Raw genomic sequence first — 15736 nt, 5'->3', positions numbered from 1 at the left:
AACCAACGCAATTAGGGGTTGTCAAGCCCTTCACGGTCACTTACGAGAGTGAGATCTAACAGATAGAATTTTTTTGGTATTTTTGATATAAAGATGCAAAGTAAAAAGTAAAAGCAAAGTAAATAGAAAAACAATATAAAAGTGATGGAGATTGATATGATGAGAATAGACCCGGGGGCCATAGGTTTCACTAGTGGCTTCTCTCAAGAGCATAAGTATTCTACGGTGGGTGAACAAATTACTGTTGAGCAATTGATAGAATGTGCATAATTATGAGAATATCTAGGCATGATCATGTATATAGGCATCACATCCGTGACAAGTAGATCGAAACAATTCTGCATCTACTACTATTACTCCACTCATCGACCGCTATCTAGCATGCATCTAGAGTATTAAGTTAAAAATAGAGTAACGCCTTAAGCAAGATGACATGATGTAGAGAGATAAATTCATGCAATATGAAATAAACCCCATCTTGTTATCCTCGATGGCAACGATACAATACGTGCCTTGCTGCCCCTTCTGTCACTGGGTAAGGACACCGCAAGATCGAACCCAAAGCTAAGCACTTCTCCCATGGCAAGAACTACCAATCTAGTTGGCCAAACCAAATGGATAATTCAAAGAGACTTGCAAAGATAAACAATCATGCATAAAAGAATTCAGAGAAGATTCAAATATTATTCATAGATAGACTTGATCATAAACCCACAATTCATCGGTCTCAATAAACACACCACAAAAAGAATTTTACATCGAATAGATCTCCACAAGAGAGGGGGAGAACTTTTTATTGAGATTCAAAGAGAGAGAATAAGCCATCTAGCTACTAACTATGGACCCGAAGGTCTGAGGTAAAACTACTCACACTTCATCAGAGGGGCTAGGATGATGTAGAAGCCCTCCGTGATGACGGCCCTCTTCCGGCGGAACTCCGGAATAGGCCCCAAGATGGGATCTCGTGGATACAGAAAGTTGCGGCGGTGGAATTAGGTTTTTGGCTCCTGTTCTGATTGTTTGGGGGTACGTGTGTATATATAGGAGGAAGGAGTACGTCGGTGGAGCACCGAGGGGCCCATGAGGCAGGGGGCGCGCCCCCCACCCTCGTGACCTCCTCTTTGATCCCTTGCAGTAGGGTCCAAGTCTCCTGGATCACGTTCGGTGAGAAAATCACATTTCCGAAGATTTTATTCCGTTTGGACTCCATTTGATATTCTGTTTATCCAAAACACTGAAATAGGGAAAAACATCAATTCTGGGCTGGGCCTCCGGTTAATAGGTTAGTCCCAAAAATAATATAAAAGTGGCAAATAAAGCCCAATATAGTCCAAAACAGTAGATAATATAGCATGGAGCAATCAAAAATTATAGATACGTTGGAGACGTATCAGGCATCCCCAAGCTTAATTCCTGCTCGTCCTCGAGTAGGTAAATGATAAAAAGAGAATTTTTGATGCGGAGTGCTACTTGGCATAATTTCAATGCAAATCTTCTTAATTGTGGTATGAATATTCAGATTAGAAAGATTCAAGACAAAAGTTTATATTAACATAGAGAATAATAATACTTCAAGCATACTAACAAAGCAATTATGTCTTCTCAAAATAACATGGCCAAAGAAAGTTATCCCTACAAAATCATATAGTCTGGCTATGCTCCATCTTCCCCACACAAAATATTTAAATCATGCACAACCCCGATGACAAGCCAAGCAATTGTTTCATACTTTAACTTTTTCAAAACTTTTTCAATCTTCACGCATACATGAGCGTGAGCCATGGATATAGCACTATAGGTGGAATAGAATGGTGGTTGTGGAGAAGACAAAAAAGTAGAAGATAGTCTCACATCAACTAGGCGTATCAATGGGCTATGGAGATGCCCATCAATAGATATCAGTGTGAGTGAGTAGGGATTGCCATGTAACGGATGCACTAGAGCTATAAATGTATGAAAGCTCAACAAAAGAAACTAGTGGGTGTGCATCCAACTTGCTTGCTCACGAAGACCTAGGGCAATTTGAGGAAGCCCATCATTGGAATATACAAGCCAAGTTCTATAACGTAAAATTCCCACTAGTATATGAAAGTGACAACATATGAGACTCTCTATATGAAGAACATGGTGCTACTTTGAAGCACAATAAATGAGACTTTCTATATCATGGTGCTACTTTGAAGCACCGGTGTGGAAAAAGGATAATAGCATTGCCCCTTATTTATTTATTTATTTATTTTTGGGACTTCTTTTTTTGGCCTTTCTCTTTTTTTGGGACAATGCTCTATTGAATGATGATCATCACACTTATATTTATTTACAACTCAATGATTACAACTCGATACTAAAACAAAGTATGACTCTATATGAATGCCTCCGGCGGTGTACCGGGATATGCAATGAATCACGAGTGACAAGTATGAAAGAATTATGAACGTTGGCTTTGCCACAAATACTATCTCAACTACATGATCATGCTAAGCAATATGACAATGATGGATGTGTCATGATGAACTAGATGGTGGAAAGTTGCATGGCAATATATCTCGGAATGGCTATGGAAATGCCATAATAGGTAGGTATGGTGGCTGTTTTGAGGAAGGTATATGGTAGGTGTATGATACCGGCGAAAGTTGCGCGGTATTAGAGAGGCTAGCAAGGGTGGAAGGGTGGGAGTGCGTATAATCCATGGACTCAACATTAGTCATAAAGAACTCATATACTTATTGCAAAAATTTAGAAGTTATCAAAGCAAAGTATTACGCGCATGCTCCTAGGGGGATAGATTGGTAGGAAAAGACCATCGCTCGTCCCCGACCTCCACTCATAAGGAAAACAATGAATAAATAAATCATGCTCCGACTTCATCACATAACGGTTCACCATACGTGCATGCTACGGGAATCACAAACTTCAACACAAGTATTATTTAAATTCACAACTACTCAACTAGCATGACTTTAATATTATCACCTCCATATCTCAAAACAATTATCATGCTTCAATCTTTTCTTAGTATTCAACACACTTGAAAGAAAGTTTCACAAATCTAGAATACCAAGCATATTATTATTAAGCAAATTACCATGCTATTAAGAGGCTCTCAAAATAATTTAAGTGAAGCATGAGAGATCAATAGTTTCTTTAAAACAAATTCACCACCATGCTCTAAAAGATCTAAGTGAAGCACATAGAGCAAAAATATCTAGCTCAAAGGATATAAGTGAAGCACATAGATCAAAATTATCTAGCTCAAAAGGATATAAGTGAAGCACATAGAGCAAAATTATCTACCTCAAAAGATATAAGTGAAGCACATAGAGCAAAATTATCTAGCTCAAAAGATATAAGTGAAGCACATAGAGTATTCTATCAAATTTTAATTCATGTATGGCTCTCTCAAAAGGTGTGTACAGCGAGGATGATTGTGTTATACTAGAAAACAAAGACACAAATAATACAAGACGCTCCAAGCAAAACACATATCATGTTGGTGAATAAAAATATAGCTCCAAGTAAATTACCGATGGAAGTGGACGAAAAGAGGGGATGCCTTCCGGGGCATCCCCAAGCTTTAACTTTTTGATGTCCTTGGATTATCTTGGGGGTGCCATGGGCATCCCCAATCTTAGGCTCTTGCCACTCCTTGTTCCATGATCCATCAAAAGAATTCACCCAAAACTTGAAAACTTCACAACACAAAACTCAAAATAGAAAACTCGTGAGCTCCGTTAGCGAAAGAAAACAAAAGAACACTTCAAGGTACTGTAATTAACTCATTATTTATTTATATTGGTGTTAAACCTACTGTATTCCAAATTCTCTATGGATTATAAACTATTTTACTAGCCATAGATTCATCAAAATAAGCAAACAACACACGAAAAACAGAATCTGTCAAAAACAGAACAGTCTGTAGTAATCTGTAGCTAGCGCAAAATCTGGAACCCTAAAAATTCTAAAATAAATTGCTTGACGTGAGTAATTTATCTATTAATCATCTTCAAAAAGAATTAACTAAATATCACTCTTAAAATAAAAATGGTAGCAGTTCTCGTGAGCGCTAAAGTTTCTGTTTTTTACAGCAAGTTCAACAAGACTTTCCCCAAGTCTTCCCAACGGTTCTACTTGGCACAAACACTAATTAAACACAAAAAAACTCAACCAAAACAGAGGCTAGATAAATTATTTATTACTAAACAGGAGCAAAAAGCAAGGAATAAAAATAAAATTGGGTTGCCTCCCAACAAGCGCTATCGTTTAACGCCCCTAGCTAGGCATAACGAGCAAGAATAGATCTAGGTATTGCTATCTTTGGTAGGCAATCCATAAGTGGCTCTCATGATAGTTTCATATGGTAATTTTATTTTCTTTCTTGGAAAGTGTTCCATGCCTTTTTTTATTGGAAATTGAAATCTAATATTCCCTTCCTTCATATCAATAATCGCACCAACCGTTCTAAGGAAAGGTCTACCAAGAATAATAGGGCAAGAAGGATTACAATCTATATCAAGAACAATGAAATCTACGGGTACATAATTCCTATTTGCAACAATAAGAACATCATTAATTCTTCCCATAGGTTTCTTAATAGTGGAATCCGCAAGATGCAAGTTTAGAGAGCAATCTTAAAAATTACGGAAATCTAGTAAATCACACAAAGTCTTGGGAATAGTAGAGACACTAGCACCCAAATCACACAAAGCATAAAACTCATGATCTTTAATTTTAATTTTAATAGTTGGTTCCCACTCATCATAAATTTTTCTAGGGATAGAAACTTTCAACTCAAGTTTTTCTTCATAAGATTGCATCAAGGCATCAACAATATGTTCGGTGAAGGCTTTATTTCGACTATAAGCATGTGGAGAATTTAGCACCGATTGCAACAAGGAAATACAATCAATCAAAGAGCAATTTTCATAATTAAATTCCTTGAAATCCAATATAGTGGGTTTAGCAACATCTATACTTTTATTTCTTTCCATCCCACTTTCATCAATTTCATCATTAAGATTTAAACACTCCGAATTTTTAGAACGCCTTCTAAGTAAAGGAAGATCATATTCAGTTTCATCAAGATTCATATTGAAAAATAAAGATTTAATTGGAGACACATCAATAACTTTTAGATCTTCATCTTGATTTTCATAGGAATTGGAAGAACACGCTTTAATAAAGGCATCTTTGGAAGCACGCATCCTAGCGGTTCTTTCTTTACACTCATCAATTGAAATTCTCATGGCTTTAGAGACTCATTAATATTATGCTTAGGTGGAATAGATCTAAGTTTCAAAGCATCAACATCAAGAGCAATTCTATCAACGTTCCTAGCCAAATCATCAATCTTAAGCAATTTTTCTTCAATCATAGCATTAAAATTCTTTTGTGAAGAAATAAATTCTTTAATATTAGATTCAAAATCAGAGGGCATCTTATTATAATTTCCTTAAGAGTTGTTGTGGGAATTCCCATAATTATTAGAAGGATTACTAGGATATGGCCTAGGATTAAAATTCCCTCTATAAGCGTTGTTACCAAAATTATTCCTACCAACAAAATTCACATCCATAGATTCATTGTTATTCTCAATCAAAGTAGACAAAGGCATATCATTAGGATCAGAAGAAACACTCTTAGTAGCAAATAATTTCATAAGTTCATCCATCTTTCCACTCAACACATTAATTTCTTCTATTGCATGCACCTTTTATTAGAAGTTCTTTCAGTATGCCATTGAGAATAATTAACCATAATATTATCTAGGAGTTTGGTAGAATCTCCTAAAGTGATTTCCATAAAAGTGCCTCCCGCGGCCGAATCTAAAAGATTTCTAGAAGCAAAATTCAATCCAGCATAATTTTTTTTTATAATCATCCACAAATTGAAACCATGAGTAGGGCAATTATGTATCATTAATTTCATTCTCTCCCAAGCTTGTGCAACATGTTCATGATCAAGTTGTTTAAAGTTCATAATATTGTTTCTAAGGGAGATGATCTTAGAGGGAGGAAAATACTTAGAGATAAAAGCATCTTTGCACTTGTTCCATGAATCAATACTATTCTTAGGCAAAGACGAAAACCAAGCTTTAGCACGATCTCTAAGCGAAAAAGGAAATAGCTTCAGTTTAACGACATCATTATTAACATCTGTTTCTTTTGCATATCACATCAATCAACGAAGCTATTCAGATGAGTAGCGGCATCTTCACTAGGAAGGCCGGCGAATTGATATTTCATAACAAGATTCAACAAAGCAGTATTAATTTCACAAGATTCAGCATCGGTAATAGGAGCAATCGGAGTGCTAAGGAAATCATTACTATTGGTATTGGTGAAGTCACACAATTTGGTAGTATCTTGAGCCATCGCGACAAACAAGCAATCTAACACACGAGCAAACAAAAAGCAAGTGGACAAAAGAGGCAAACAGAGAGGGAGGATAGAGAGAGAGGGCGAATAAAACGGCAAGGGTGAATTAGGGGGAGAGGGAAATGAGAGGCAAATGGCAAATAATGTAATGCGAGAGATAGGGATTGTGATGGGTACTTGGTATATTGACTTTTGCGTAGACTCCCCGGCAACGGCGCCAGAAATCCTTCTTGCTACGTCTTGAGCTTGCGTTGGTTTTCCCCAAAGAGAAAGGGATGATGCAGCAGAGTAGCGTAAGTATTTCCCTCAGTTTTTGAGAACCAAGGTATCAATCCAGTAGGAGCCCACGCTCAAGTCCCTTGTACCTGCACAGAGCGATAGCTACTCGCAACCAACACGATTAGGGGTTGTCAAGCCCTTCACGGTCACTTACGAGAGTGAGATCTGATAGATAGAATATTTTTGGTATTTTTGATATAAAGATGCAAAGTAAAAAGTAAAAGCAAAGTAAATAGCAAAACAATATAAAAGTGATGGAGATTGATATGATGAGAATAGACCCGGGGGCCATAGGTTTCACTAGTGGCTTCTCTCAAGAGCATAAGTATTCTACGGTGGGTGAACAAATTACTGTTGAGCAATTGATAGAATTGTGCATAATTATGAGAATATCTAGGCATGATCATGTATATAGGCATCATGTCCGTGACAAGTAGATCGAAACGATTCTGCATCTACTACTATTACTCCACTCATCGACCGCTATCCAGCATGCATCTAGAGTATTAAGTTAAAAACAGAGTAACGCCTTAAGCAAGATGACATGATGTAGAGAGATAAATTCATGCAATATGAAATAAACCCCATCTTGTTATCCTCGATGGCAACGATACAATACGTGCCTTGCTGCCCCTTCTGTCACTGGGTAAGAACACCGCAAGATCGAACCCAAAGCTAAGCACTTCTCCCATGGCAAGAACTACCAATCTAGTTGGCCAAACCAAACGGATAATTCAAAGGGACTTGCAAAGATAACCAATCATGCATAAAAGAATTCAGAGAAGATTCAAATATTATTCATAGATAGACTTGATCATAAACCCACAATTCATCGATCTCAACAAACACACCGCAAAAAGAAGATTACATCGAATAGATCTCCGCAAGAGAGGGGGAGAACTTTGTATTGAGATTCAAAGAGAGAGAATAAGCCATCTAGCTACTAACTATGGACCCGAAGGTCTAAGGTAAAACTACTCACACTTCATCGGAGGGGCTAGGATGATGTAGAAGCCCTCCGTGATGACGGCCCTCTTCCGGCGAAGCTCCGGAACAGGCCCCAAGATGGGATCTCATGGATACAGAAAGTTGCGGCAGTGGAATTAGGGTTTTGGATCCTGTTCTGATCGTTTGGGGGTACGTGTGTATATATAGGAGGAAGGAGTATGTCGGTGGAGCACCGAGGGGCCCACGAGGCAGGGGGCGCGCCCTAGGAGGGGGCGCCCCCACCCTTGTGACCTCCTCTTTGATCCCTTGCAGTAGGGTGCAAGTCTCCTGGATCACGTTCGGTGAGAAAATCACGTTTTCGAAGATTTTATTCCGTTTGGACTCCGTTTGATATTCTGTTTATCCGAAACACTGAAATAGGCAAAAAAACAGCAATTCTGGGCTGGGCCTCCAGTTAATAGGTTAGTCCCAAAAATAATATAAAAGTGGAAAATAAAGCCCAATATAGTCCAAAATAGTAGATAATATAGCATGGAGCAATCAAAAATTATAGATACGTTGGAGACGTATCAGTGGGCGCGGGCGATTTCGGGCGAGGAGAGCGTGTTTTGAAATAGTGGGCGTGAGCTATTTCGGGCGAGGAGAGGGTGTTTTTGCTGACCATGGTTTATGAATTATTTGGCACATGTCATTTCGGCCAAGGAGAAGGCGCGCTTGGATGAAGTTACGAACCTACCCTCAATGTACAATGGGCCAATTGATGCGTGTCCTACATAGGCCGGTAATTTGGCGTCTCCCATTTATTTGCTCAGGCGAATTCCATCGAGCAGAGTGTGTTTAATGGTTCGTTCAAATTTTGGGAGAACGAGCATCCACGTCTGCCTTACCAAGTCGATTCGAATCAAATTTTGAAATATTAGCTTGCCACTTCTTTTTTAGATGGAGAGATGTTGCTCGGGAGTAATGTGTTTTACATGCTCATTGCTAGCGATTTACTATATGACAAATAGTTGACCCACTCAAAAACGGGAATCAAACCCAAAATGAAATATCTAGATTCAATGGAAATAGCTCGTTCACCAGGTCAAAATAGTGAACTAAATCCAAGATTGAACACCTCAATCGAGTAGCATGTTGTACAGTATTATAGTACTCCTTGAACATGTTCAAAGTCAAATTAATGAACTTGTTTGATATACGCATATCTCCATTCATGTGTGGATTGCAGACAACATGTTCTCCAATTTAAATATTTGAATGCAAGTTTATATCGAAACATGGTTTATATCAGTCTTTGATGCATAAAACGCGACCTCCCCCTCTCCCGGACTCCTGCTCTCTCTCTCTCTCTCTCGCCGACAATCTTCAATTCTGTCGCACACATCCAACGCACAAACCTTGTTGGTCCCTCTCCCTCTCCCTCTCTCTCTCTCTCTTTGTGTGTGGGGGGGATCTTTCTAGTTTGCATGCATATATACTCCATCTATAGGTCTCTCTCGCACACTATGTATGGTTCTCTAGTCCAAGCTAAATATCTTGGGTGCACTCATCGTACGCACACAAATTCCTTGGCTCGTTGCCCATAACTCTCTCACGCACCACTATATCGTCTCGGAGCTCTTCCCTCTCTCTCTCTCTCTCAAGCTCTCCATTTACCTGGGTCACACATACACATGCATATCTCACTCGCACTCGATAGACCCATCTAAAACTTTATCTCTCTCCCTCGCTCTCTCTCCATCTCACACACACACACACAATCTCATGCCTAGACAAGTATGATGGTCTCTCACTCAAATGTAGGCACACGCAGTCCCCCCTATATGTATATGCCTAGCTAATATTAGTCTCCATCACAAACATGTGCATGGTCTATCTCGATTTCTCTCAGGGCATCTTTCTATCGCGCATGCACCTCCCTCGACCTCCCACCCATATAGTCCCCTCATGATCTCGAGGGGATCTCTCTATCACAAACACACCCTCTCTCCCTCCCCATGCGTCCATGTTCTCCATGTGTCCCTCTCGACCTTTGTTCCTTGTTGGCCAAACCTCTATTGGACATGTGCTATAGGGGAGTCTCTCTCTGTTGCAAACAATCATGCACTAGCTATCTTCGTGTATCTCCTCACCTCGCTTTTCTATCTCGGAGATGCATGCGTGATATGTTTGCATAAGAAACAAAAAACACACACACTCTCTAATTTATCGTTTGTTGTCCCTTTCTCTTTCACACACATACTCTTCTTGCACACTCACTCATTCTCCTTCACACGCACTTGATCTCTCTCGACTTAGGCACTCTCTTCGGTCCATAGCATATAGATTTATTGAAAAGTCAAACATCACAAAGTTTGACCATGTACGTGGAGAAAAACATTTACATCTAGAACGACAAACATATACCATTAGATTCATCATGAGATGTAGTTTCGTATGATGTATCTTTGGTATTGTAGATATAAATAACATTTGCGTAAACCTGATCAAAGTTTCCAAAGTTCGACTTCTAACAAATTTACATGCACTGCATTATCGAGTAGATGGAATATCTCTTTCCCCCTCTCAGCTATCTGATGCACCACTCAGCCCTATCGGGGCTCCTCTATCTCTCTCAAACTTTATTTCTCCTTGGTTCACACATACACATGTCTCACTCGCGCTACATATAGACCCATCCAACACTCTCTGCCCTTGTTCTCTCTCAATGTGACAATGACCCCCCTAAGTACCATTGAGGGAGTCCTGGATTAGGGGGTCTCCGGACAGCCGGACTATCTCCATTGGCCGGACTGTTAGACTATGAAGATACAAGATTGAAGACTTCGTCTCGTGTCCTGATAGGACTCTACTTGGCGTGGAAGGCAAGCTAGGCAATACGGATATGGATATCTCCTCCTTTGTAACCGACCTTGTGTAACCCTAACCCTCTCCGGTGTCTATATAAACCGAAGGGTTTTAGTCCGTAGGACAACAACCACAACATACAATCATACCATAGGCTAGCTTCTATGGTTTAGCCTCTCCGATCTCGTGGTAGATCTACTCTTGTACTACCCATATCATCAATATTAATCAAGCAGGACGTAGGGTTTTACCTCCATCGAGAGGGCCCGAACCTGGGTAAAACATCGTGTCCCCTGCCTCCTGTTACCATCCAGCCTAGACGCACAGTTTGGGACCCCCTACCCGAGATCCGCCGGTTTTGACACCGACATTGGTGCTTTCATTGAGAGTTCCTCTGTGTCGTCACCTTTAGGCCCGATGGCTCCTCCGATCATCAACAACGATGTGGTCCAGGGTGAGACCTTTCTCCCCGGACAGATCTTCGTGTTCGGCGGCTTTGCGCTGCGGGCTAACTCGCTTGGCCATCTGGAGCAGATTGAAAGCTACGCCCCTGGCCAACAGGTCAAATTTGGAAGTTTGAACTACACGACCGACATCTGCGGAGACTTGATCTTCGACGGATTCGAGCCACAGCCGGGCGTGCCGCACTATCACGATGGGTATGACCTAGCTCTGCCGCCGAACAGTACCCCAGAGGCTCCGCCCGCATCAGCTCCGACCCTTAGCTCGGAGCCAACTGCGCCAATCGAGGATGGGTGGCTAGACACCGCCTTAGGGGCTGCAGTCTCAACGGCGATCGAGCCGAACACCAGCCTAATCCTCTGCGCAGCCCGTGACTCCAAGGTGCCGGACTCTTTTTCGGACTCCGAACCATCCGCGCCCCTGCTAATCGAATCCGATTGGGCACCGATAATGGAATTCACCGCTGCAGATATCTTTCAGCACTCGCCCTTCGGCGACATTCTGAGTTCACTAAGGTCTCTCTCTTTGTCAGGAGAGCCCTGGCCGGACTATGGCCAACATGATTGGGATGCGGGCGATGAAGAAATTCGACGCCCACCCACCACCCACTTCGTATCCACTGTCGATGATTTAACCGACATGCTCGACTTCGACTCCGAAGACATCGACGGTATGGACGATGATGTAGGAGACGAACATGAACCAGCGCCTATAGGGCACTGGAAAGCCACCTCGTCATATGACATATACATGGTGGATACACCCAAAGAAGGCAATGGCGACGAGATAGCGGAGGATGACCCCTCCAAGAAGCAACCCAAGCGCCAACGTCAGCGGCGCCGCTCTAAGTCCCGCCAAAGCAAAAGTGGTGATACCAGCACAGGAGATAATAACACTCCGGGTAGTGCCGAAGACAACAACAATCCCCTCCAGCAAGATTTAGAGCAGGAGGATGGAGGAGCCAGCTCTCCTGAGAGAGCGGCAGACGGAGAGGAGGAGGATGACAATTACATGCCCCCCTCCGAAGACGAGGCAAGCCTCGGCGATGATGAATTCGTCGTACCAGAGGATCCCGTCGAACAAGAGCGCTTCAAGCGCCGGCTTATGGCCACGGTAAATAGCCTGAAGAAAAAGCAGCAATAACTTCAAGTTGATCAAGATTTGCTAGCTGACAGATGGACTGAAGTCCTCGCAGCCGAGGAATATAAACTCGAGCGCCCCTCCAAGAATTACCCAAAGTGCAGGTTACTACCCCGACTGGAGGAAGAAGCGTATGATACGGCTGATCGGCCACCTCGTGGCCGCGATAGAGAGGCATTCCAGCCAAAAGCTCAGCCTCCACCCCGACGCCATTCAAATAAAAAGGCATGGGGAGATACGCCAGACATGCGAGACATATTGGAGGACAAAGCAAAGCATGCAAGATCAATCTACGGATCACGAGGGCGCACCACTCTGCGAGACGATAAACGTCACGCCGGATACAGTAAAAGCAAATCCGACCGGGCCGAACACAGCGGGCAAGACCCATTCGAGCTGCGTCGCGTTATAGCCCAATACAGAGGCGCCGCACACCCCTTATGCTTCACAGACGAAGTAATGGAACATCAATTCCCAGAAGGTTTCAAACCTGTAAATATTGAATCATACGACGGCACAACAGATCCCATAGTATGGATCGAGGATTTCCTCCTCCATGTCCACATGGCCCGCGGTGATGACTTACACGCCATCAAATACCTCCCACTAAAGCTCAAAGGACCAGCGCGGCATTGGCTTAACAGCTTGCCAGCGGACTCCATTAGCTGTTGGGAGGATCTGGAAGCCGCATTCCTTGGCAACTTTCAGGGCACTTATGTGCGACCACCAGACGCTGATGACTTGAGCCACATAATTCAGCAGCCAGAAGAGTCGGCCAGGCAATTCTGGACTCGGTTCCTTACAAAAAAAATCAAATCATCGACTGTCTGGATGCAGAGGCCTTAGCGGCTTTCAAACACAACATCCGAGACGAGTGGCTAGCCCGGCACCTTGGTCAGGAAAAGCCGAAATCTATGGCAGCTCTCACGACGCTCATGACCCGCTTTTGTGCGGGAGAAGACAGCTGGCTGGCTCGCAGTAATAACATATCAAAGAACCATGGTACCCCGGATACCAAGGACGGCAATAGCAGGTCACGCCGCAACAAACATAAGTGCCATATTAACAGCGAAAATACCGAGGATACGGCAGTCAATGCCGGATTCAAAGGCTCTAAACCCGGTCAGCGGAAAAAGCCATTCAAACAAAGTACGCCAGGTCCGTCCAGCTTGGACCGTATACTCGATCGCTCATGTCAAATACACGGAACCCCAGACAAGCCAGCCAATCACACCAACAGGGATTGTTGGGTGTTCAAGCAGGCCGGCAAGTTAATTGCCGAAAACAAGGACAAGTGGCCGCATAGCGATGACGAGGAGGAGCCCCGACAGCCGCACACCAGAGGACAGAAGAGGTTTCCCCCGCAAGTGCGGACGGTAAACATGATATACGCGACCCACATCCCCAAGAGGGAGCGGAAGCGTGCGCTTAGGGACGTATATGCGTTGGAGCCAGTCGCCCCAAAGTTCAACCCTTGGTCCTCCTGCCCGATCACCTTCGATCGCAGGGACCACCCCACTAGTATCCGTCATGGCGGATTCGCCGCACTGGTCCTACACCCAATCATTGACGGATTTCACCTCACTCGAGTCCTCATGGATGGCGGCAGCAGCCTGAACCTTCTTTATCAGGACACAGTGCGCAAAATGGGTATAGACCCCTCAAGGATCAAACCCACAAAAACGACCTTTAAAGGCATCATTCCAGGTGTGGAGGCCCATTGCACAGGCTCAATTACACTGGAAGTGGTCTTCGGATCCCCGGATAACTTCCGAAGTGAAGAGTTAATCTTTGATATAGTCCCGTTCAGCAGTGGTTATCATGCGCTGCTCGGGCGAACCGCATTTGCTAGATTCAATGTGGTACCGCATTATGCATACCTCAAGCTCAAGATGCCAGGACCTCGCGGAGTTATTATAGTCAATGGAAACACAGAGTGCTCCCTTTGAATAGAGGAGCACACTGCGGTCCTCGCAGTAGAAGCGCAAAGCAGCCTCTCAAGGCAATCAACCAGTTTGGCGCTTCAATGCCTGGACACCTTCAAGCGCGCTCGGAGCAATCGGCAAATAGACTGCCTGGCGTGATCTGAGCTCATGTAGCAATACAGCGGCCACCCCAATCCCAGCCCAACGGCGAAACTCGTGCCACGCGCACATAATTACACATTAAAAATACCATGGGCACAGGTGGGGAGGGGGGCACAACTGCGGCACGCCCCAAGACGTGGCTTAAACCGCACTAGGGGCTTCCCATTTGGTTTTTTTCCAGGACATTAATCTCTAGAAACACTGTCCGGCAGCACTATTGCCGAACACATGATGCAGCAACCAAGGAGGCAGACAACTATATCATACCACGGAATTCCCAGGTAGATTACAGTAACGAGCAAAATATTCGATTTAATATCATTCCTCAGCGTTCCCTTGGAAGGGACATAGTCCTACTCTTTGCTTATCACACTATCTGTATCACTCTGCTTTAACGCAATTTTTTGAATAAACAATGCATGACATTACGACTATTATTGCATTCTTCTTATATATATATATGTGTGTGTTCATTAATGACGCCTTGCAACCGTACACCTTGGTACGGCCAATACACCAGGGGCTTACGTACCCCACAATGCGGTGTGAAAAGTCCGAACACTTTCACAAGTGTGGCACCCCGAACTTATAGCATTATATGCATCAGCTCCGAATCATGTCTTTGGTCAAATGTTGGGTTTGCCCGGCTCCTATGTTTTGGTACCTTACGTTCCGCTCCATTGGCTAAGGTAGCGCTAGGAGAACTACTGCGATTGTGCCCCGGTTCTGCTGAGTTCAGCACCTCAGTAGAGAAAGCTAAAACTGACTGTCATGATAAGGCGAGAGACTGGTCGCTGTTCAGCGAGGTTTTCAAGTCCCAAAAGACTTATGCCGCTTAGAGCGAGGGGCCGGCCCTGTCCGGCTCAAAGGCGTGTATCGCGCCCCAAATTCGGCCTTCCGAATACCAGGGGCTTCGCCGAAATTTAACATTATAGAATTCTATGGCTAGGTGAGAGTGATAAAGCATTATTAGTCTGGTTGCCTTGTTCGCTGTGCTGAGCACCTCCCTCGAAGGACCCAAACATGGCAACCACTCGTCTTCGCCTTCGTCGGCGGTGATGGAACTGTCCGGAAGGAGAGTCCTTCCCTTCTTGGACCCTTCGGCCCCCCCAGTTGGGGCGGCCTTCCTTTTCTTATCTCCCCCAGCCGGTGGGGGAGCATCTTCTTCTTCTTCCTCGTCTTCGGGGGAAGAGTGCGCCGAAGAGTCAACGGACGGTGAGTCCGACGACGCCTGGCGTCGGGAACTCTTTTGGGTTCCCTTGGCCTTCTTGGTCTTCTCCGGCACCGTATAAGGGGCCGGAGTCAGCATCTTCGTCAAAAGAGCGTCTGCGGGGCCTTCGGGCAAAGGAGCCGGACAGTCGATCTGTCCAGCCGTCTCCTGCCAGTCCTGTCAAATGTACGGGAGTTTAGATCCCGCATGGAGTCAATCTATAAAAAACAAGTATCCTGTGAAAGGTAAAGCATCTTACCGCACTGGCTTGGCGCTTCACGCTGAATCCGCGATCCTCAGTAATAGGAGGGGGGACCTCGGCACTTTTGAACAGCACCCTCCAGGCATCTTCGTGAGTCGTGTCGAAGAGCCTGTTCAGAGTTCGGTGC

Source organism: Triticum dicoccoides, chromosome 5A (genome assembly GCF_002162155.2).
Source record: "Triticum dicoccoides isolate Atlit2015 ecotype Zavitan chromosome 5A, WEW_v2.0, whole genome shotgun sequence".
NCBI classification, from domain to species: Eukaryota; Viridiplantae; Streptophyta; class Magnoliopsida; order Poales; family Poaceae; genus Triticum; species Triticum dicoccoides.
The sequence above is the reverse complement of the archived record's forward strand: the minus strand, read 5'-3'. Positions refer to the sequence as shown.